At 39.4% G+C, this 22532-nt stretch overlaps 1 long non-coding RNA gene across 1 annotated transcript in view; it reads right to left on the reverse strand.

Moving 5' to 3' along the window:
• Positions 1-2216: 2216 nt before the first annotated feature.
• The window catches only part of LOC140699358 (uncharacterized), a 43049-nt gene continuing 22733 nt past the window's right edge, over positions 2217-22532 (reverse strand). The window contains exons 2-3 of the long non-coding RNA XR_012077486.1: positions 2905-3047; positions 2217-2353 (exon numbers count right to left, since the gene is read on the reverse strand). This is a non-coding gene — a long non-coding RNA (uncharacterized lncRNA). The remainder of the gene's footprint in view (positions 2354-2904; positions 3048-22532) is intronic.

Raw genomic sequence — 22532 nt, forward strand, 5'->3', positions numbered from 1 at the left:
TTGGCACAGTCGTGGGTTCACCTAGAAATGCTCTTGCCCAGCTGCCAGATTTCCTTCTTGTCTACAGTTAGTAAACGTTTTAAAGAACTGCCAGAAACTTTTGATTTCTGCAAGACATTGAACAAGGGCTCACGTGATATCTTTGTTGACCGTATCCTGCATACAATAAATACTTGATAATAGTCAACTGGGCAAATGCTTGCAAAAAAACAGTATTAACTGAACCATTTCCTTCCAACATTTTTTGGTGATTCTTTTTCTTTTATTAATCCATGTTCCTCTACCTTAAGGAACACATTTCTTCTTACCTGCCAAGGTGGTTAACCCTTTGTTGAAATCATTCCAGGTATACTATTGTACTCTAGTTACAGGACTTGAGAATTTCTTTACATCAAACATTGGGCAAGAAGGAAGCTTGGTTTCATCTACTAGTCTGGCTTGGAGAAGACTGAAACAGGTCAAGGGATGCAACAAAGTAAATAGATACTAGAGGTCAAGACTGGTAGGTTTGTCTTTTTTTTCTTTCTTTGCATCCCTTCCAAGTCAAACCCCAGTTGCATTCCCATCACCCTTTTGCAACCCTGGTATCTGCATAGAAAGAATATCAACCTGATAAATTTATAATACTAAGGTGTTAAGGATTGAATGCTTTATCACTGTGGGACATTTGTTTTACATCAAAGGAAGATGACAGAGGGTAATTACTTACATGCAGTGACTGACTTATAAAGGTATAGACAACGATGTGCATTCACACAAACTCAAACTCACTTCCTCCCATTCTCTAATACATACAGATGCTCTGGGCAGATCTACACAAACACACACATCACTCTTACCCATGAAGTGACACAGGAAGCCCTGCACGAATTCTTGCTCCTTTGGCTATGTGTGCTTGAGTAGAAAAGCACTCAAGTGGGAGTTAGGAAGCTTGGATGCTTGTCTTGGATTTTCTACTCTAAAGGTGCAAGTCAGCCCCCTTCCTGGACGCTAGTTTCCTTGTAAGATGAAATGGATTTAGCACAGGAAATAAAGTGTTGACAGAGCTGCTGGAAGGTTGAAGAAGCAGACTCCAGGCCAGCCTCTTGGAAAGTCTCCAGAACAACACAGAACTGACCCCCTAACCTAAGGAAGCCACTGCTTCTGAGGTCACCACTGGAGTTATGCAGGCCTGCATCTGGAGTCTCCACTCACTGTGCAGCAGCCTATGAATCTTAGCCAAGTGGAGAACAGACACCCAGACCGGCAATTCCACAGATTAGTCAGGTCCAGAAGCTTCCCCTGCACTCACTAATTATCAACAGCCAAAGGACTAGAAAATGAACAATGCAATCTGCTGTTGGAAAAATCACATTCTTGCTGGCTAGCACAGACAACCGGGAGCCACACAGAAGAGGACTCTGCCCATTCTCCCTCCAAATCTCATGCAAAGGAATCCTGGTGAAATGTATGTCAGGTCCAGATTCTTGGTTAATCCTGGGAAGACAACTTTTAGCTGTCTAACTTTGTGATACAGATAAGCACACGGAAGAGATTAGGACCGAATGTTGAATGCCGAGGAACAATGTCCAGCACTGGTATGTTCTGAAAATACAAGAAGCCATTTCAGAAGCTAGAGAGTTCCCACCACTGGAGAAGTACAGAAACCAGATAACCTATTGTCAGCAGTGGTGTAGATGAGACTGTTTTTGCCCAGAAATTTGCAGACCTTACTGCCTATTTTAATCCACTGGCCTCATTTCCAAAGATTCAGTGGGTCTGTGATCAGTCTGTGGTCGGTCCCAGGGATCTGTATTTGTAAAATTCCCCTTTGTGATTGTGAGATATGGCTGGAATTAAGAACATTTGACTATAATGACCAAGATCATTTCCAGCCCTATTTATAAGTCCTTGACTCTAGACTCTTAGGTCTGTACAACTGTGTGTGCCACATACTTCCAGTACAAGAATTCAAATGTTATCTTCAGGTGAACACGGATCCTTGAGAAATTGCAGGCTGTAAACAAGGATGTTAATTCTGCTAATTTATTTGAAAACAATCTGGTTATCAACTATTTTGTGGTAATAGAAATTAGTTCCAAGGATATTCTAACTCAAGGCATTCTTTCACAGGAAGAATTCGTGACTATAGAGAGTATCTGGAGGGAATTTTTTTTCCTGTAGAGGATTTACAGGCCAATAGAATAGAGAAAATAACGGTGAGCCGTTCCTATGTGGAAGGCGTTTTAAGATTTTTTTTTTATTTTTTGGGTGAATTGGCTCATCTTGATGGTGTCTGGGGATTTATCCTCTGCACGAATATCAGATCCAGTGCTCTTGCATGTTTGTCCTTGAAGGGTTGGTAAATGTTTGGCTGAGCAGAACAACAAATACAAACAGGTTTTATTATTGGTATTACAAGCAGTGACTCAAAATGATTATCTTATTGAATTTACAGCTAAAATTCAGATTTGTTACACTACAGTAAGTGCAGGACTTTCACTGGGGTAGCAGGTCCTGGTGAAGAAGACACATGTAACATGAAGGCCTGGGTTACCGCCTATATACCAGACAGATTTCTGTGAAGCTTCCATTTGAGGAAGACTACGTGCAGGGGACCAAGGACGTGGACTAGAATCTTAGAGGTACCCAGGAACAGAAAAATTGGCTTTGGCTTCAAGAATGTTCATACATAGTTCGGATGGAAAAATGAGAGAGGGGCCTGCAGGTGCATTTTTTGCAACTCTGCTTAATTTTTTAAAAATCCTATGTCCACCCAAAACCAAGCTTTATATTCTGAAGGCAAAACACACTTCAGTCAAGGAAAAAAAAAAGCCTTGGTTCATTAATGTTTGGTGCTGGAGAGTACAAAGTTATATACACTGAAGTTTATAACCACATGTGAGTTTACATCAGACTACTGACCTTCTTTTCCTTTTTAGTTTCTTTACATCAAGATCATGCTCTAATAATGACTCTTTTGTTTATCTGTCCTTTCAGAGTTTTTCAACATGCATGAACCGAATACGATCCTTCCTCTTATCAATTTTTAGGTCACAATTACTAAGCTGTGAAGAAAATAAGATGGGAAGAAAAGTTTGCCCAAAGTGGTGAGCGGAATCATAGCCCTTAAATATGCACACACCTGTAGCCCTGGAATCTATGAAAGACCCAATTATCTTGCACGGCAAAGGGATTATGAAAATGTGATTAAGGGTAGAAGCCTGAGATGGTAAAATTATCCTGGATTATCTGATGAGCCCAATCTCTTCACATGAGTTAATATCCATAACTTTTCCCAGCTGAATTGATCAGAAAGATGTTACCTGAAAAGGGCTCAATCTGCCACTGCCAGCTGTGAAAGTGGGAGAAGGGGACCACAGCCAAGAAGGCAGGCCACCCCTAGGAAACAGAAAAGGCAAGGAAGTGAATACTCTCCTAGGACTCCCAGAAAGGAATGCAGCTGGGCCAACGTCTTGATTTTAGTTGAGTGAGGTCTGTGTTGAACTCCCGCCCTACAGAACTGTAAGATACTGAATTTTAAGCATCACTATATTAATTAAGCCACTAAGACTGTTGTAATTTGTTGCAGCAGGAATAGACTAAAACATCCACTATCTTTCCCGTCCATGATTGATCCTGTTTCATCATAGAGTAGCAGGGGCTGATAAACGATGTTGTCTACTGTTACAGGGAAAGTTAACATTTTAAAAAGAAGTTTGGATGAAGCAGGCAGAACATTTCGTTTGCAGCTGAAGGCATGACTCAACCAACAAGTAGCAACATGACCTTGGAAAAAACTCAACTTTTCTGAGGCTTAATATTTTAGATACTGAGAATAGTAAGACTTGCTCATTTTACAAAATAGTTGAAAATATCAGATTTAAAAGGGGATATGAACATGCTCTGCATATATATTATACTCCATAAAGAACCATACTGCTCATTACATTTTTCTCCAAGAAAATACGTATTTCCACTATAACATTTGTCAAACTGATGGCAGAAATGACTGTTTCTCAATATCCGTTCTTCCCTTCTGTTCTTATACAAGCATCTCTCTAGTTTTGATTGGGAACACGGCAACCAAGCCATGTGCTCCAGCTTCCTTTGTAAACAGGGATGATCACTTGACTAAGTTTTAACCAACAGGACATTAGTGACAACTGAAGTGTACAACGTTTAGAAAATTCCCTTAAAAGGAGGATGTTGACCTCTGCTTCTTCCTTCCCTGTTCCCGTAGGCTGGAATGGCTGTGACAGCACAGAGTCAGCATTCATCGTGTATGTGGTGAGTACTTATATTTATTCACACATATATCATCATGGCAGCAGCAAGAGTTGAATAATTCCAACAAAGCCCACATGATCTGCAAAGACTGAAATATTTACCACTAGCCCTTTACAGATAAAGCATACTGGCCTCTGCCCAAGCAATAGGAAATCAAAAAACAGATAAAATCTGGGTCTTTGGACAACATCCTAGAGCAGAGATGCTTGTCCCCTCTGACTATCAGCTTGCTTGGATTTTTATGTGAATCAGATAAACTTCCTATATTGTTTAATACACCGCTGTATCCATTACAGTGGGCATCGTAAACTAGAAATAGTAATAGGAACGATGATGATGATGATGACAGCTAACATTTTTTTTGAGCATACACATAATTGTTTTCATATTCTTTTTAACCATAAGTTACAAGATATTGAATATGGTTCCCTGTACTGTGCAGTATAAACTTGTTGTTTATCTACTTTGTATCTATTAGTATCTGTAAATCTCAAACTCCCAATTTATCCATTCCCACTGCCTTCCCCCTACCCCAGTAACCATAAGTTTGTTTTCTATGTCAGTGAGTCTGTTTCTGTTTTGTTAATAAGCTTGTCTTTTTTTTTTAGGTTCCACATATGAGTGATATCATATGGTATTTTTCTTTCTCCTTCTGGCTTACCTCACTTAAAATGAAGATCTCCAGGTTCATCCATGTTGCTGCAAATGGCATTATTTTATTTTTTATGTCTAAGTAGTATTTCATTGTGTATATATATACACTGCTACTTCTTTATCCAGTCATCTGTCGATGGACATTAAGGTTGTATCCATGTCTTGGCCATTGGAAATAGTGCTGCTCTTATATGGTACTTACTACATTCTAGGACTTGTCTAGGTATGCATGTGTATTACATATACATGTACATGTAATGCCTGTGATAATTCTATGAAGTACTTTTTTTTAATTTCCCACTTGACAGATAAGAAAACTGAGGCCCAGTGGTTAAGTGACTTTTCCAAGATCACACCAAAAAAGCGATAGAACCAGGATTTAGACCCTAGTCATTCAGGACCAGCGTCTCTGTTCTTAATCATCTATTAGATTCCCTCTTGGTAGATCACAGCTATTTCTTTTTGACAGAGAGCCAATCTTATAGTAAACCCTCTTCAAAAAAAATTTTTTTTAACAGGAGACCTATGAGAAACAATAGTTTCACTGCAAAATGTTGACAAGTGGTCAGTTAGGGTTGGGAATATAAATAGCAATTTGTTTTCCTTTAAATAAAATGTCCTTTTTATTGTATAACTAATCTTCAGACTTAGAAATAGCTTAAGAAGATTTCTATAATTAATCAAAAATCTTTATTTGAATTGGGGTAATGTGTTTGGAAATAAAGATAAATGCAAAGTATGGTAAAGGTTCAAAGTGATAAAATGAAGCCTAAGAATTCATGATTTAAAAAAAGGAGGGTAGGAGAGGGAATTTAAGGAATGGGGAACCTGAAATCATTGTATCCTTAGCAGGTACTATAAAGGAAACAGAATATTTGATTTCATAACCATCTATAAGACTTTTTTTAAATTGAAAGCTGAGATCCAGGAAAACTGAACTAGTTGCTTGAGATCACAGAAAGTGTCAATGAAATCCATGTCCATCAACAGATGAGTGGATAAAGAAGATGTGGTGTATATATATATATATATATATATATATATATATATATATATACACACACACACAATGGACTACTACTCAGCCATAAAAAATAATGAAATAGTGCCATCTGTAGCAACTTGGATAGACCTAGAGGTTATCATACTAAGCGAAGTAAGTTATATAGAGAAAGAGAAATATCCTATGATATCACTTATATGTGGAATCTAAACAAGTGATATAAATAGTCAATGAAATTGAGATCTTTGTTACCTCAAGCCAAGCTTCTTTGCACTACAATATTTTTAAGAGAACAGAAAAAACACTCTAGTCATTCCAGGCAAGAAGAGTTTAAGAATGAGATGGGTGCTCATTTACAGCTTCTGTGAATGATCAGGCAGGCACTGCAAAATGCCATAATGCAGAAGACTGACCCAAGGCTGATCAAATGTCTACAGGAAAAAAGGAAAGAAAATTGCCAAATGCTGATGGCCTGGAAGAAAGGTAAGTCAGTTAAAAGTCAGAGTCCCATGATGGGTACCAGATCATGAAAAAGAGAAGTTACAGCTGTGAGGAAACTGCTGCGCATTAAAGAAACTCACTCTCCCAGCTGGCATATCCATTTTCACTCTCAAGGAGGAGATTAGTTACTGATAAGACCTATATTGATTTCTCTGGGCCTTGAAGTGGCCCTAAATATGTAGAATATGATAGAACGAGCCTATTACAATTGTGAGGTTAAAAGCAAAGCACTGTTTTTGCCTCAGTCAACTAAAAAGAAATGATCTGCAGAATTAACTCTCTTTATAATGTTATCCCTTAGTTCCACACTGCCTAGAATTAATCAATAAGGATAGATAAAACATTATTATCCTTCAAAAATGAATTTGAGTCATAGTCAGAAAGGCTTTTTGGAGATCATGTATTCATTTTATAGATGATAAACTAAAACTTCCAGGGAAGACTTGGATGATATTGGACTTTCTTGAAGTATGAAATAAATCTCTGTTGCCAAGCACATTTCAACACTTATAATATAGTTGTATGCTGTCTGGAGTTGACTTTGTCTTAGATATGGATCAGCATTCTGGGATGTTCAGGAGGAAAGATTTGTATATATAATGCAGACATAAGTGATCTTACCAATTAGTCAACAGACTGGTATCTGCTTGGTGTGGTCAAAGAATAGGAACTTGTGTAGAGTGATGTGGGGCAAGAAGTGGTGGGATGTGGCTGGAAAAGCAAGCTATGTCCCGGTCATCAGGTGCTTTGTAGACCACGACTGGGAGGATGAAAAGGTTTTCTAAGTGCAACTGAGGTTACTGGAGGTGTTTTAGCAGGGGTATGATGTAGCTAATTTCAATCATTCATCCACTCATTCATTTTGTAAGCAAGTATAGTTTTAGGCTCTGAGGAAACAATAAGATACATTCCCTGCCCACAAGAATCTCAACTTCTATTGGAGGAGACAAAGCTAGAAAATGTAATACAAAGTAACAGTAAAGCCTGAAGAGGCAGGAGAAAGTCTATAGAGAAAGGAATGGTTCTATGTATTCTTCAGACAGATCAGGAAGTCTAGATTCAAAATGATTTCACATATGGACTTTCATTTGATCTTCATAATAAAACTGGGATGTACAGGTCTTCCCTCATCCCTTATGAAACTGATACTCAGGGAAGCAGAATGACGGAGTGAGACTAGACCTCAAGGATGACAGAGTCTAATGTCAAGCCCAGACTTTGACAGTGGCAGCTGCTTCCAATTGTGTATTGAGAATAATTGCACAGCATTTATGGAAATGCAGTAGGAAAGAATTTTGTGATTTATCATGAAATCTAGAACAGAATGACTACACATTCCTACTTTTAGAAGAGAGACTGAGACTGAAGAGAAAGAGGCCTTCGAGCTAGAACGCCTCCACAGAGCATTCAGAGCTCCAGAAACTACTTTGAAACTTCACTTATTATCAGCATTTGGGAAGACACCAGAGAGTTTTTATTTTCTAATGAAAGTATATCATGGCAGTACTTCAACCTTGCTCCCGAATGAAAAAATGTCTTCTGAAACTGCTATTTTTCCTTGCTTCCTTCAGCATTTATTGTTTGAGTTCAAAGTTCTGAAGGAGGAGATTCATAAGCAACTAAATCAGTGATGATAAAAATGTTTTTCTCATAGAATTGTTGTAAGCACAAAACAACACTCTGTGGCAGGGTAGCGGAGGGGAGGAGGCATGGGAATTCTGGGAGTTTTGGGGACTTGGAGAGGCCCAGCTACCCTCCCATAACAACTCCAACGGATTGCTTCTCCCAAGGCAGACAGCTGCTCAGGTTGGAAATTGAGTATGGCTTGGAGAGAGTGAGCAAGGTCCAGGATCCAGACCTCAAGAGGTGGAACTTTTCCACCTCTGCTGCATGAGAGCCTGAGCCCTGGAGCAAGCGAGACCTGGGGTGATTAGCAAGAATTTCCTGGAAAGAACTTGTCTAGTAAGCTCTTAGGAGTCCAGAGAGAATGGGCAGAGAGAGGAAGAATATAGAGATACAGAGACAATGTAGAGCAAGAAACTCCTGAGCAAATAAAACTACTAAACAGATGGCAGCTGGTTACAAAAATTAATAAATGAAATATGATCACAGCACAACTAATACTTTGAGTCTGCAAAACATAATTTAAAAAAAAAAGGTTTAGATAAACTGAATAGGTTTATGGTATTTTCAGATGACAAACTCAGCATTTAACATCTCACTTATGTAAAATTGGGTGTTTATGTGTGTGCATAAGAAAGGAAAAAATAGGAAGGGAAAAGAATCCTTATAACAATCTTAATGGTAGTTTTCTCAGGATAACCAGAAAAGGGGACTTATGCTTCCTTTAAACTTTTGTGTACTATATAAATTATGTCAAATAATATATAATCAAAATTCTATTTTTAATGAATAATAAATGCAATATTATTAGAATTACAGGTGATTTGTAGCCCACAGACGCCCACATGAAACAATAAGCAGTAAGATAGTTTGGCTTCCTGCAAAAGTAATCCTTTTCTCCAAAGAACTAGATCTTACACAATGCACTGATGGGCAGCTGAACATAGAGGCTGAGGGGGCAACACAGTAGGGCAGTGGCATTGATAGGATGCCCACTTCATCCCACTTCACTCCCACCTCAGTGGGACCACTTGTCTCAGCCCTCAACTGCAGCTTACTACGCATGAACATGTTTCCACGGGTTCACACACACATTGTGCACAAATTTCTCAGCCATCTTGAAAGAAAACACTTTCGGCATCTAACTTTGTTGAGAATTAAAAATAAGAATCATTGCATAAATCATTAGAAGAATTAAACCATTTCACTTGTTTAAAGGTTATCAAAATTTACAATGTATCTCACTGATTGAATTCTGACCAAAAAGGAATACGACCAATTAGAAATTAGCAATTCCCTCATGATGCACTGCTTATGCACAGATGCTTGTTTATGCCAAATTCTCAGAACTGGGAGACTAAACTGTAGTGGCACTTAATGAGGCACTTTATAAGCAACAGAAATTAATGGAAAAAGGGAATTGCCAGTAATTACTGTGACTAACACTAATTTAAAATGTCTGTAAATGGAGACATGATAAGGGCATCCCATCTGAACCTGATTAAAGCAAAAAGCCAAACTCAAGCAACTTGGGAAGATTACAACTTGCCTCAGGTCAACTGTTGGCAAAGAGCCCACTGGTCCTTAAGCTGCACTTAGCTTAAATCAATCGTCCAAGAATACTTACCTAGAGAGGCCCCCAGCAGACTGCACCTCCCACAAGTGGGGAGTAGGGGGAGATGTCACTCACAGTAATTATCAGCAGATATTGCTGTAAAGCACATTCGAAGAGAAATGCCTTTCTTAACTTTTATGCAGTCAAAGACCTATTTATAGAAACAAAACTATTGGAAATAATGAGAGTATTGATGGAGACAGCATTTAAAGTCTGACCTTTAAACAATTACAGACCAAGATGCTGACAACTCTGTGTATTTGACAAAGGCCCTGATATAAAGGCTATTCCAGCAAGGGAAGAGTATGGGACCAACAGAATCATGTAGGCTATTTGTGCTATTTGTTTTTGACCATCATAACCATCTTCTTCGTATAAAAGATCTCCCCCTGGCCATGGAGAACACTTTCCATGTAGTTTGACTTTGCCTCCCACCTTTCCACAGTAATGGTCATTTATCCTGGGCTTAGCCAAAAAGAGCACTTCACGCATCTGACCACAGAGATGAGATCACTGTGGCCCCATCACATCTTCTCTAAGGCTTGTCAAATGGATAACTGGAGAGCATCAGTCTTGTTCTGGAGTCAAGAGCTTTAAGTACCATCTAAATCTTGAGTTTCTGGCCACTATCAATCCTGTTACATGGTGGGGGAAAAGGAGCTCATAAAAATGAAGTCCATACTGAGAAGAAGAGTAAACATAGAGGGAGGGAAAGAGAAGAGAGAGGAGAGAGGGAGGAAAGAAACAAATGGAGGGAGAGGGGAAGAGCAGGGAGTTGCTGGGCCACCTCATCCAAGCACCCAGACGCAGCCAGGCCTAAGTCTTGTTGGGTCATGGAAATTCCAGCTGCATGAGCTAAAAAAGCTCTTTCTAAAAATTAAATTAGTTTAAAGTTCACATTTATTATTTGAAACAGAAATGATACGGCATGAGATGCAAAAAAGCTAGCCCTGAGTTACACAACAATACCTGAAAAGCAACAGAAAAAAAAATACTAACATCGGAAAAGAGAAAATACATTTGCCCACACTGCTCAGGGTTTTACCAATTATTTGCAAGAGAGACCTGAAGTCAATCCCATAGTAGAAAACTGCAGAACTCTATTTGAGTTATGATAGCCAGGTCTTATTATTTATGTAAGCATAGCTAATGGCATTGTATAGAATGCTAGCGAAAGCCCGACAGCTCTTCTCATAGACTGAAGATTACTGTAAGATTAAGTTTCCAATTTGGTTAACCAAGAACACAAAAATGTACCAAATGTAGGGTGGCAATACAGGACAGGAGCAGATACAGCATTTCTAACCACGGATGGCTCAGCTCTCATAAGACACTGAGTGGCTGAGTGTCTTCTAACAAGCTAGGATCTCCCCAAATGTAAGAAATTCAATTCTTGCTATCCTACTGCCATCTTATGCTCTAGGCTTCTCTTTTCGGAAAGGGCTAACACCAAGCACCATTTTCGCTTCAGAGGATTACAGCAGGCTCCCTCGTTCTTAAAATTCAGCCTCGTCAAACCTATGCCCTCCTCTAAACATAGAAATTAGAGTCATTCTCCAAATGTCCCTGAGTAATGTCTTTGCCTTCAGATTTCCAGTGTTCTGGAAAGCCCATTTACCCCCATTCATGTCTTGAGTCTGATTTAATACCCTTTTAATACAGAGTCTGGTCTGAAGGTGAAGATCACAAATCAATTTCCACAAAATTTTAATTCTAAAAGGCAGGTTCCATCATTCTAAATCAAGTCTTTGTTCTTGTGTTCTGAAGTTTCAAATTTAAGGAAAACACGGCTTCAGATATTTTTAAAGGTAGAAATCTGAAGTGGAAACACGTCAAACAAAAGTTTTAATCAAGTTTTTGGTTCCTAACAAAGCCAGACTAATTTGAAAACACTCCATAAAACAATATGGTCCCTAATGCAATGCCTGTCAGAGTGTGTCATATATTAGAACAAAATAGTTACATATTTATGAATTTGGTATGGAAGCAAAGGCAAGAATGATTAATTCAGCATGCTTAGAGAAACCATAAGTCATCACAATCATCTTTATTATCCTTCAAGTATTTATTGAATGTTTACCACCCTATTATGTAATTTTTATTACAAATATTCATTTTGCAGATTAAAAAAACAGCACTAAGGAATTTATTTTAGAATCTGCCTCTCTCCTGCTACTAATACTTGGAAATTCTGAGTAAGACACAACTAAAAGCATGAGAGAGAAGCGAACATGGGATTGCCAGGCTGCCTGGGAGCATCTGCGGTCTCTCTCTCTCTCTCTCTCTCTCACACACACATACACACCCCAAATACTTGGTTTTAACAGTAACAGGAACGGGAGACAAAACCTTGGACCCTTACAAGTTGAAATGTTAGAGTGAAATGTCTGCTGCCATCCAGGACCACAGGAGGAGGAGGGGTAAGAAAATTGGTCCATCCCAGGCCTCTGCCTGGGGTTGGGGTTGGAGGTGAAATAGGCATCTCCTGGAAAATGTGTCATCACAAGCTTGCCATATTAGCTTTTCGCTACCATTACAAATTGCCATGAATTTAGTGGCTTAAAACAAAAATCTGTTCTCATAGAATCTGGCAGTCAGAAGTCCAAAATGGGTCTTTTGAGGCTAAAATCAAAGACCAGGAATGTGTTCCTTCTAGAGGCTCCACGGAAGAACTCAGGCCTTACCTCTTGCAGCTTCCAGACACCACTCGTGGGTGCTTCCTCCACCTTATAAACTAGCTGTGAAGCATCTTCTTTTCTCTTTGGCCTCCTGACTCCCTTGTAATAGGACTCCTGTGATTATATATAAAGGCCACCCGGATAATGTAGAATTCTCTCCCATCTCACATTCCTTAACTTAATCATACGTGCAAGGTCACTTTCGCCATGTAAAGCAACATATTCAGAGTCTAAGGATTAGGATGTACACATCTTTCGGGACCATTACTCAACCAGTACCATGGCCCTGAACTGGGTCTAGGAGTTGAACTTGGACTGGCCCAGGAAACACTGAGTTAGGAACTTAAAGTGACAGAGGCAAACAAGAATCCTCTGGAAGAATGCACCTTCAGCATAAGCCCCTAGATGCAGAGACAGATTAAGGTTTAATATCAAGGAACCATTAGGCTCACAATCAAAATTTACCCACTGCAAGGGAAAACAAGCCACCATCAGTAAGAATCAGCTGGAGTAACAAATAATTATACCTCCAGGAGCTTCACATTATGAAATTATTGGGTACAGAATAGAAAAAAAGTAGTATGGTTAAGATGTTCATAGAAAATAAAGAAGTTTGATCACAATCAGAATCAAGAGTCTATAAATAATGGCCAGGTAGATTTGATAAAGAACTTGGAAAAATAAAATAGCAATTGAAAGTAAAAGCCCAAAGGATGGGAAAAACTTGCAGCAGGCCAGAGCTCTCTACAAGAACAACTAAAAATGCCAGGTAGATTTTAAAAAGCTCCAATTGTATTAGAGCTGCTAAAGGATTGAGAAGTAGAGGGAAAAACATTCGGGAAAATGGGGAGCTTCAAAGAGATGAGTGATGACATAAAGACACTTCTACTGGGGTTATTTATGATGTTGTGCACAGAACAAAGTCTGCTGAGTTTAGTGACAAATCAGAAGAGCTGTTAGCAGCTGGAGGTCTGCAGAGAGAAAATTCATGCCTGAGGCACAACTGGTTTTCCTCTCAAGACATTTGCCAATTCTCAAGCCTGGGAAGGGAAATATTCACCAGAAGGGGGCCCAAGAATAAAAACTATTCTGTCATTTGAAAACATTCTCCAGCGGTACCCAAAGAATGGGAGATTAAACAAACTGACCGAGGTTCACCAAACTCCAATCCAGGTGAGACAGGAAAGGGGCAGGGCACAGCCATTCAAGAAACCTTACAGCAATTAACATCAAAATGGTGAAAGATTCAACCCCCGGTAGGCCTTGAGGCTCAAGATAATGGGAGATTTAACTTCTAGTGGACCTTGAGCTTCATTATACACTCATTGTAATATATTAGCGTGATGAATAATACGCCCACAGGCACCATGGCTGTCCCAGGGCTAGCCACAAAAGGTCAAAGAGTGGGAAATGGCCAACTTCCTGGGAATCCCAGCCCCTTCCCCAGAATAGTTCGACTGGTCCTTCCACTTATTAGTATATGAAGCCACCGAACCCATAAAAACTGGTAACACATTACCTCGCGGTCGCCCCCTCTCTCTCTCCCTCTTTGGAGGCGGCCAGCACTCTGTCTATAGAGTGTGTACCTACTTTTAATCTGAGCACCCAACTCCCACACCTCATGGCCTTTCTTTTGCCTTTCAATGTATCTCTCTGCATAAATCTACCTTTACTCAACTGTGGCTCGCTCTTGAATTCTTTCCTGAGTGAAGCCAAGGACTCACACTTGGCGGCGCACATCCCAGGGGCTCAACCAAAGCCTGGGACACGGCCCTTCTCACGCCCACATCTGTTTTCCTGTATCACAGGGGCAATTCAATTCAGACCCTGACTGCATCGAAGCATTTCCCATTCTATCTATGTCTAACAGAAGAGTGAACCTTGTTTTACGAAACTGAACCAAAAGTTCATCTAGAGTCTCCATAACTTTTACAATGTCCTATATTCAATAGGAATTTCTAGGCATCCCAAGGGGAAGAACCATATAAATGGAAGAAGAAAGTAGACGCAATCTGATACAGTGGTGCCAGTAGAAAGGATTTTTAAATAAGTGAGTAGATTCACTATTTAAAATAAAATTTAAAAAAATAGAGAAATAGAAGAAAATATGGAGAACTGTAATAGACTGAAGTTTATAAAATATAATGGAGTGAAAATTACTACACCAGAAATTAATAATACAATGATGGATTAACACATCAGAGGATAGGGTTAGTGAAACATAAGACAGCTCAATAGAAAATATTTGAAAAGCAGTGAGAGGAAAAGTATGTTTTTTATATATATATATAATATACATAAAATTATTTTATTAGTATGCCAGAGGAAGAGAATGGAGCAGAAACAATATTTGAAGACAATTTTCTAAAACTATTTTAAGATCCACTGATTGAAAAAAACTCTGTAAACCCCAAGCAAAATAACATGAAGCCCCACCACCCCTAGACACATCCTAGTAAATCTACTGAAAACCAAGAATAAATTAAGATCTTAAAAGCATCCAGATTATAAAAAGGCACATTATCCTCACGGGAGTGAGATGAAGACTTTCATCTGAATTCTCAACAGAAACAACGGGAGCCAGAAAACAATGAAATGACATCTTTAAATTTATAAGAGAAAGTAACTACTAATCAAGAATTATACACTGAGCAAAAATATCTGCCAAAGACTTATTTTCAGAAAACAAAATCTGAAGTCATTCATCTTGAGCAGAGTTGCTCTAAAACAAACACCAAAGAGACCTGTTCAGAAAGAAGGAAATTGATCCCAGAGGGAAACATGGAAATGCAACAAAGTAGGAAAAGCTGTGGAAAATATGTGAGTAAACACTAATACACAGTGTCTGCATCGTGTCTTGTGTGGTTTTGTTAGAGCAGGCAGCTAGCTAGATATGAGCAGAGAAAGGAGGACACAGACCAAATGGCAGGAACTGGGCGGAAAGGAGGGGCACAGGCCAAATGCAGGAAACCACACGTCATGTAAGCAGCAGGGATCCTTGGGCAGAGAAAGAAAAGCAGGAACCTTGGGGCTGATAAGGGATCATGCCTTTTGGGATGACAAGTGGCCTGGAGAAGAACAAAGAAAGGTGAGAAAAGGCAGAAGTTTCTAGTGTCCAAATGTAACCTTTTGCTCATTATGCCCTCATTTCAATAAAATTAGCCTTGCAGATCAGAAGTACCCATCATGCACCGATGCCATGACACTTCCGATCCCGACTAAATAAGGACAACAATCCCTCTTCCCTTTGGGAAGGTGGAGTTGGAATGATTATCAGGGAATATGACCCCAAACCCTTCCCTCCCCAGTGAATATTCCGCCCATTCATTTTTACACCCTATGTAACTAACTTGCCAAAGAAACTCAGGACAGCTGCTCACCTGAGCCTGCCCGCTCTCCCCTGAGAGTGTACTATCCATCCTTTAATAAATCCTCACTTTATCTTTTTTAACCTCTAAGTCTTGTCTCTGAATTCTTTCTGGGACAGGACAAGAACCTGGAACACCGGTTGCATCTATCAGCAACAGTTTAAACAGAATTAAAACAGAGCTACAATGCATGAACACAGTAACAGATGGGGGTGATGATTTGAAATGCTTATTCATCTAACAATACATGAAAACAAACTTATAAAGAATGATGGACAAATATACAAATTCACAGATTAACACCATAGTCTGAATAATTAATATAAAAAGTAGAAAGAAAGTCAGTAAGGACATGGGTTTGAGCAACATCAAACAACTTGACCCAACTGACATTTGTAGAACACACCATCTGACATTTGTAGATCTAAAAAGAGGAGATCTTTTTACGTATATCTGGTACATTTATCAAGATAAACCATTCAAAAGTCTGAATAAATTTTAAGATTCAAGTCATGGAAAGTTTTTTTTTTTTTTAATCAGAACAACAACAAAAATATGAAATAGATGAAGGAAAGCTATCTGGGAAAATTCCAAGTATTTGGAAACTAAAACAGTTCTCAATCGCCCACAGGTCAAAGAGTAAGTCAAAAGGGAATTCAGGAGTGACATCAGCAAGACGATGGTATAGGAATTTCTAGCACTGCCCCCATCTCCCCCAGGACATCAGTTTGAACAACTATCCACACACAGAAACTTCTTCACAAGAGCTAAGGATTCCAGGTGCAGGATTACAGTGCCTGGGTGGAATGCAGAAGTAAAAGACACATTGAAGAAGGTAGGAAAGACGGTTTCACATTGCCTGTCACACCTCCTGCAAGCCCAGGCAGCCTAGAACAGAGAAACATCCTCTCCATGGGAGGAGGAGAGTGGAGTGTCACCTTCATCCCAGCAAAGCCGACACCAGCGCCAGGTGACTCCTATAGCCCCAGGCTGCCAGCCCCGACCCCCAGCACCAGCCAGCTTTTATGGCCCCAGGCTCCCAGCTGGCCCCAGGGAACCTAGGCTCCAAGTGGACTCCTACAAACCCAAGCTCCCTACCAGCCCTAGCACCAGGCCTACTACTTTGTCCCCAGGCTCCTGACCCACCCAAGTACCAGACCGGCTCCTGCAGCCCCAGGCCCATGCCTACCCCAACACCAGGCCAGTTCCCCCAGCCCCAGGGCCTGGGCCTGCCCCAGCACCAGGCTGGCCTTGTCATAGACCCAGCCTCCACTCTACATTCTGCAGACACAGGCTCGCAGGCCTGCCACAGTCCCAGGCCAGCCCCAGTAGTACCAGCCTCCACACCAGCTACCAGGGACCCAGGCTCCCTCCCCAGCAGATCCAAGCACCAGGCTGGCCCCCATGAACCCAAGTACCAGGTGTGTCTACCTGCTGATGCAGGTACCAGACCTTGCCTGCCCACTGTCAGAATGGCTATCATCAAGAACACAAATAACAAATGCTGGCAAGGATGTGGAGAAAACGTAACCCTAGTGTACTGTTGGTGGGAATGTAAATTGATGCAGTCACTATGGAAAACACTAAGAAAGTTCCTCAAAAAATTAAAAATAGAACTACCATATGACCTAGCTATTCCACTCCTGGGTATTTATCTGAAGAAAATTAAAACATTAACTAGAAAAGATATAGTCACCCCTATGTTCGCTGCAGCATTATTTGCTATTGCTAAGAAATGGAAGTGTCCATCAACAGATGAAAGGGTAGAGAAGATGTGGTGTGGGTGCATGTATGGGGAGATGCTGGTCAAGAGTACAGACTTTCAGTACAAGATAAAGAAAGTTCTAGGGCTGCAAACAACCTAAATGAAATACTAGCAAAATTTAGCAATAAATATGCACATTATAACAAATTTGTATTTATAGAAAATATTCAGGGTTGGTTTACATACAGAAAGTTGAGTAATATAAATTACCACTAAGAAAAACCAAACCATCAATACAATAGATGCTGGAAATGAATTCCATAGAAGTCAATACCATAATTAATGGCTCTTAGTAACCTATGCATAGAAGGAAACTTCCTTTATCAAACAGAGTATGTGCCAAAAACCTACAGCAACTACTTAATGGAGAACTGCTTAGAGCACTTGCTTTAAAATTAAGAACAAGTTGAGAATGCTCATCATCACCTCTTCTTTCTAAAATTATATTAGAGCTATTCTCCAGTCAGATGGGACAAGAAAAATAAGATGATGTAGAAAGATTAAAAAGGCAAAAAGCTTTCATTTTTCAATAGAAACCTCAAAACAGACATTTTTTTTACTAAAGTACAGATGATTTACAATATTTTATTAGTTTTAAGTATACAGTGTAGTGATTCAGTTTTACAGATTATACTCCATTAAGTTATTTTAAGATAATAGCTGTAATTGCCTGTGCTATACAGTATATCCTTGTTTCTTATCCGCTTTATACATAGTAGTCTGCATCTTTTAATCCCATACCTCTTATTTGCCTCTCCCCACACCTCCTTCTCCCCTTTATTAACCACCAGTTTTTTCCTATACCCATGAGCCTATTTCTGTTTTGCACATACACTTATTTGTATTTTTTGTAATTCTTCATATAAGGAATATCATATACTATCTGTCTTCATACAGACATTTTAGACTTATTAGATATTGAGTTCAGCAAAGATCTTATATACAAGATCAATTTATAAGAATCATTTGCATGTCTGTTTCCCAGAATAGAAAATTAACCTTTTGAAATAAACAATTTAGAAATTTGATATGTCTGACCTTCAAGGAGAAATATAAAACTTTTTGAATTATATAATAAATAAATAAGGACCATTACTATACACATGTATAACAGGACAAGATATTATGAAGATGACAATTCTGCCCAAACTATTCTACAAATTCAGTTCCATTACAAAGAAATTCCAATAGGATTTTGTAAGTTCTTAAACTGATTCAAATTTATATGAAAGAATAAAAGACAATAAACAATAGTTTCTAAGAACAATGTGGGGAGAATTTTTTAAAAGCTGTAACAATTAATAAAAATTTCAGTGTGACAGAATAGGCAGCTCTGAAATAGAATCATGCATATGTGAAAATTTAATTTGTAACAAATGTAGCATTTCAGATCAATGATAAGAAGAAAAATACTGTGTGCTAGAATAATTAGAATCGAATTAGGTTATTTCCTTATACACTGAGCAGAAATCAATTCCAGATGTACTGAAGCCACCACTGTGTAAAGCCAACTCAAATTTATAAAGACTGTCTTTCATTTAGTGATGGATATTTACATTAGATTTAAAAAATATAAAAGGGAAATACTGATAAATCTATGTGGCAGATCCTATTTTCCAAATATGACTGCAACAATGTTCTCTACTCCACATGCTCCTCTTTACCATGTGACCTTGACACTCCTCTCATTCAGAGATGAGGTCTATGTCTTCTCTCTTTGAAAATGGGGGGGCTTTTGTGGCTGTTTTTGACCAAAAATACAGCAGAATTGACAACAAAATTCCAAGGCTAGGTCATTAAAGGAAATATAGTTCTCACCGTGCTTGCATAAACACACACTGGAGCCTCAAATTGCCAAGCAAGAAGCCTGACTACCCCGTGCCATCATGCTGTCAAGAAACCTAAGCAGAATCCCACAGAGGCATCACAAGGGCAAGTTCTGAGACCACACGAAGAAAGAGCAATGTCCAGTCAGCTCCCCATTGTGCCAGTTCCAGCCACCATCCCTTTGCAACCACACAAAAAGTCTTCAGTCAGAGCACTCAGCTGAGCCCTTCCCAAATTCCAACCCAGAAAAACCAAGGGATGTAATAACCTGTTATTGCTTTAAGCCACTAACTCATGGGATGCCCTTCACACAATACTAAAAGCTGGAACAATCTGGCTATATTAAAACCAATAGATGAATTTGGATGAATTTCCATTCATCCAAAATACCATAAAGAATGGAAAGATAACCTACAGATTATAAAATGATATTTGCAACCATTCAACCAACCAAACACTGCATGCAGTGCATGCAAAGAACTTCTCCAATTAATAAGAAGGCAAACATCCAAATAGAAAAATAGGTAAAGGATATAACAGCCAATTCAGGTGACCTATACCACTAGAATGGCAAATACCACGTGAAAAGTTGCTCAATTTAGCCAGCAAATAGGACAATATAAAAGAAAATCAAAAAGATACCATTTCACTCTCTCATATCACAAGAACTTTAAAGTCCAACAATAACAAACATTGGCAAAATATGGAGACTTGGGGAAACTTTCCTACACTGCTGGTGGGTGGGTAAACTGATGTGATCAATTTTGACAATTAACGTTGCAGGCACACAGTTGATGAGTCAGAAATTCCACTCCCACGTACAAATCCTGGAGAATTTCACCCGCCTGTATAGCAGGAAATGCATATGAAAATGTTCATGACAAAACTGTGTTCAACAACAACAAAATAAACCCCTATCAATCATAATATCCAATGCAAGAAAATCAGTCATTGAGAATATTTATAACAAGAACTGATACATAACAAAGACAGTGGGTGAACTAGAGCTATGTGTGCTTCAACATGGGTGAATCTCAAACATGTTGAACAAAAGATGTGAGACGAACCATAGATATGAAGCTCTTCATATGAAATTTAAAACCATTCAAAGCAGCACGATGCACTGCTTTCTGAGATTTAAATATGTATGAAAGTGTAAATAAATGTGTGAGAAAGAAACACCAAATTCAGGATAATGGTTACCTCTGGGAAGGAGAAAGGCAGGGATCAGCCAGTACCACAGAAAGGGAATCTGGGTTGTCAATATAAAGTAGTTGTAGGTATGTTAACATTTGTTACATTTTTCTTTAGATTTTTGGGTGTCTTTAGTATTATGTAATCAATCTGATACCTTCAAAAATACAAGCAAGACATGACACAGAGGGAGAAAGGTCAGCACTGAAAATGACACTCAGGAACAGAAACATGCCTACCTGCAGTCTTAGCGTCATCCACAGAGACCCAGACATAGAGCGCTACCAAGAAATACACATACGGGGGAGACTGGGAGTCAGTGGACAAAGCAGAGGAAAGGATTGCTTGCCTGGACTCTTCCTATGGATTCCCTCCAGGCTGACATCTTCTGGCCACACTTGCAGCAAAGACAGCTCTCACTCTCACATTGGAGGGTAAAACTTGAATCAAATTTCAGCCCCTACCTGCTACCCCCCCTCATCTGTAAGTTAAAGTCTCACCCAGAAGATTCCAGACAGATGATTATGTTTCTCTATGATTCCTGTACAGAGGATCCAAAGAGGCCACAAACTGCAGAAGTACTTTTTGTATGATCTTTCACTTTTCTGTCTCATGAAAAAGGAAAAAAGCAAATACTGACATCTGGGAACTGGTCTAACGCGTGCAGTTAGGCTTTGATGGTTTTTGAAGTTGGCCTGGCATTCACGTTAGGCTCTGTGATTCTGTTGGACATAAACAATCTCTTAGAACACAGCATCAGATATGCTGAGTCCATGATAAACTGAGACAAAACAAGGCCACTTCTCAACTTTGTCCAAGCACAGAAAAATGCAAAGTCATTGTACAACCCGCTTAAAGACCTAACATACCCTCTCCTGTGCTATCCTTGCTCTATTCTGTCCTTCCTATAGGTTAAGGCTGACTGAGATACCCAATTGTAGTATGTCTCTGCTTTTTGACAGCACCCAATACACAGCAAACCTTCTCTTCCTTAGACTCTCCTAAAACCACCCAACCTAAGCCCAAATCTTTTAATGGGATCTTTTTAACACCCTCTTATTGAGAAGCCCCACAATTCCTTGTGACGTTTGCTATCCCTCACTGCAATGAGTAATAAACCCAACTACAACTACAGGTACATTCCTGGTGGTATTTGGCTGGAGAGCATTGACACTTGCTATCACCTCTCTATGAGGAAAGCCGATTACCCATTGAAGTGAAATCACAATTTCTCTAGCTGTTCAAATAGTTATGTCCACCACTTTAAAGTATGAAAACGTTGATAGGAAACAAATATTGAATGCTACTTCACATCAAAACCGTAATCATCTCATTTTCACCTCATTCCCTCTTCTTTGATCATGACAGTAAACATGTAAGTGCCTCTATTTGCTTTTATTTTTTCATCTGAGAAGACTACAAGAACCAGTTTTTTTTATGGGATGGGAGAGAATGATATAACTCATACAACATCAGACGGACAGTAAGCAGCGTACCAACGGGCATTCAAATCCAACCACCACTAAATCCAGAGTCCACACTTCATCACTGTGCCATCTGCAAGGTGATTAGTAGTCATAGTACAGAGAAGGGAGGAAGAACAGTCCAACCAGAAAATAGCATGCATGAAAACAGAGACGAAATCGTATGAATTCGGATCTGTGACACGACAAGTGTTTCCATGTGGCCCAGGAATAAGCTCGGTGGACAGAGATGTTGAGAGCCATGGTTTCTGTGAGAGGAATGGTTTGGGAAGGCCAGGCAGGGTCATCTGTGTTAGGTAGCAACAACTTTGGACTCTATTTTGTAGCCAACAGAAGTTTTAAGACATGAGTGGAGGCAAAGGTGTGAGGTCATCAGGGCTATATGTTTAAGCGGTAACTGAACAGAGTAAAAGATGGATTAGAGAGGAAAAGAATTGCTAGCCTATGGAAAGCCCATTTTATGAAACATGTCTTGAAATTACCAGAAAATGGAAGAGATTACTCTATATTTAAATCTCTCCACATCCAGGTGAGACAGCTTTGGTGTTATT

The sequence above is a fragment of the Vicugna pacos genome, chromosome 11 (assembly GCF_048564905.1).
Source record: "Vicugna pacos chromosome 11, VicPac4, whole genome shotgun sequence".
NCBI lineage: Eukaryota > Metazoa > Chordata > Mammalia > Artiodactyla > Camelidae > Vicugna > Vicugna pacos.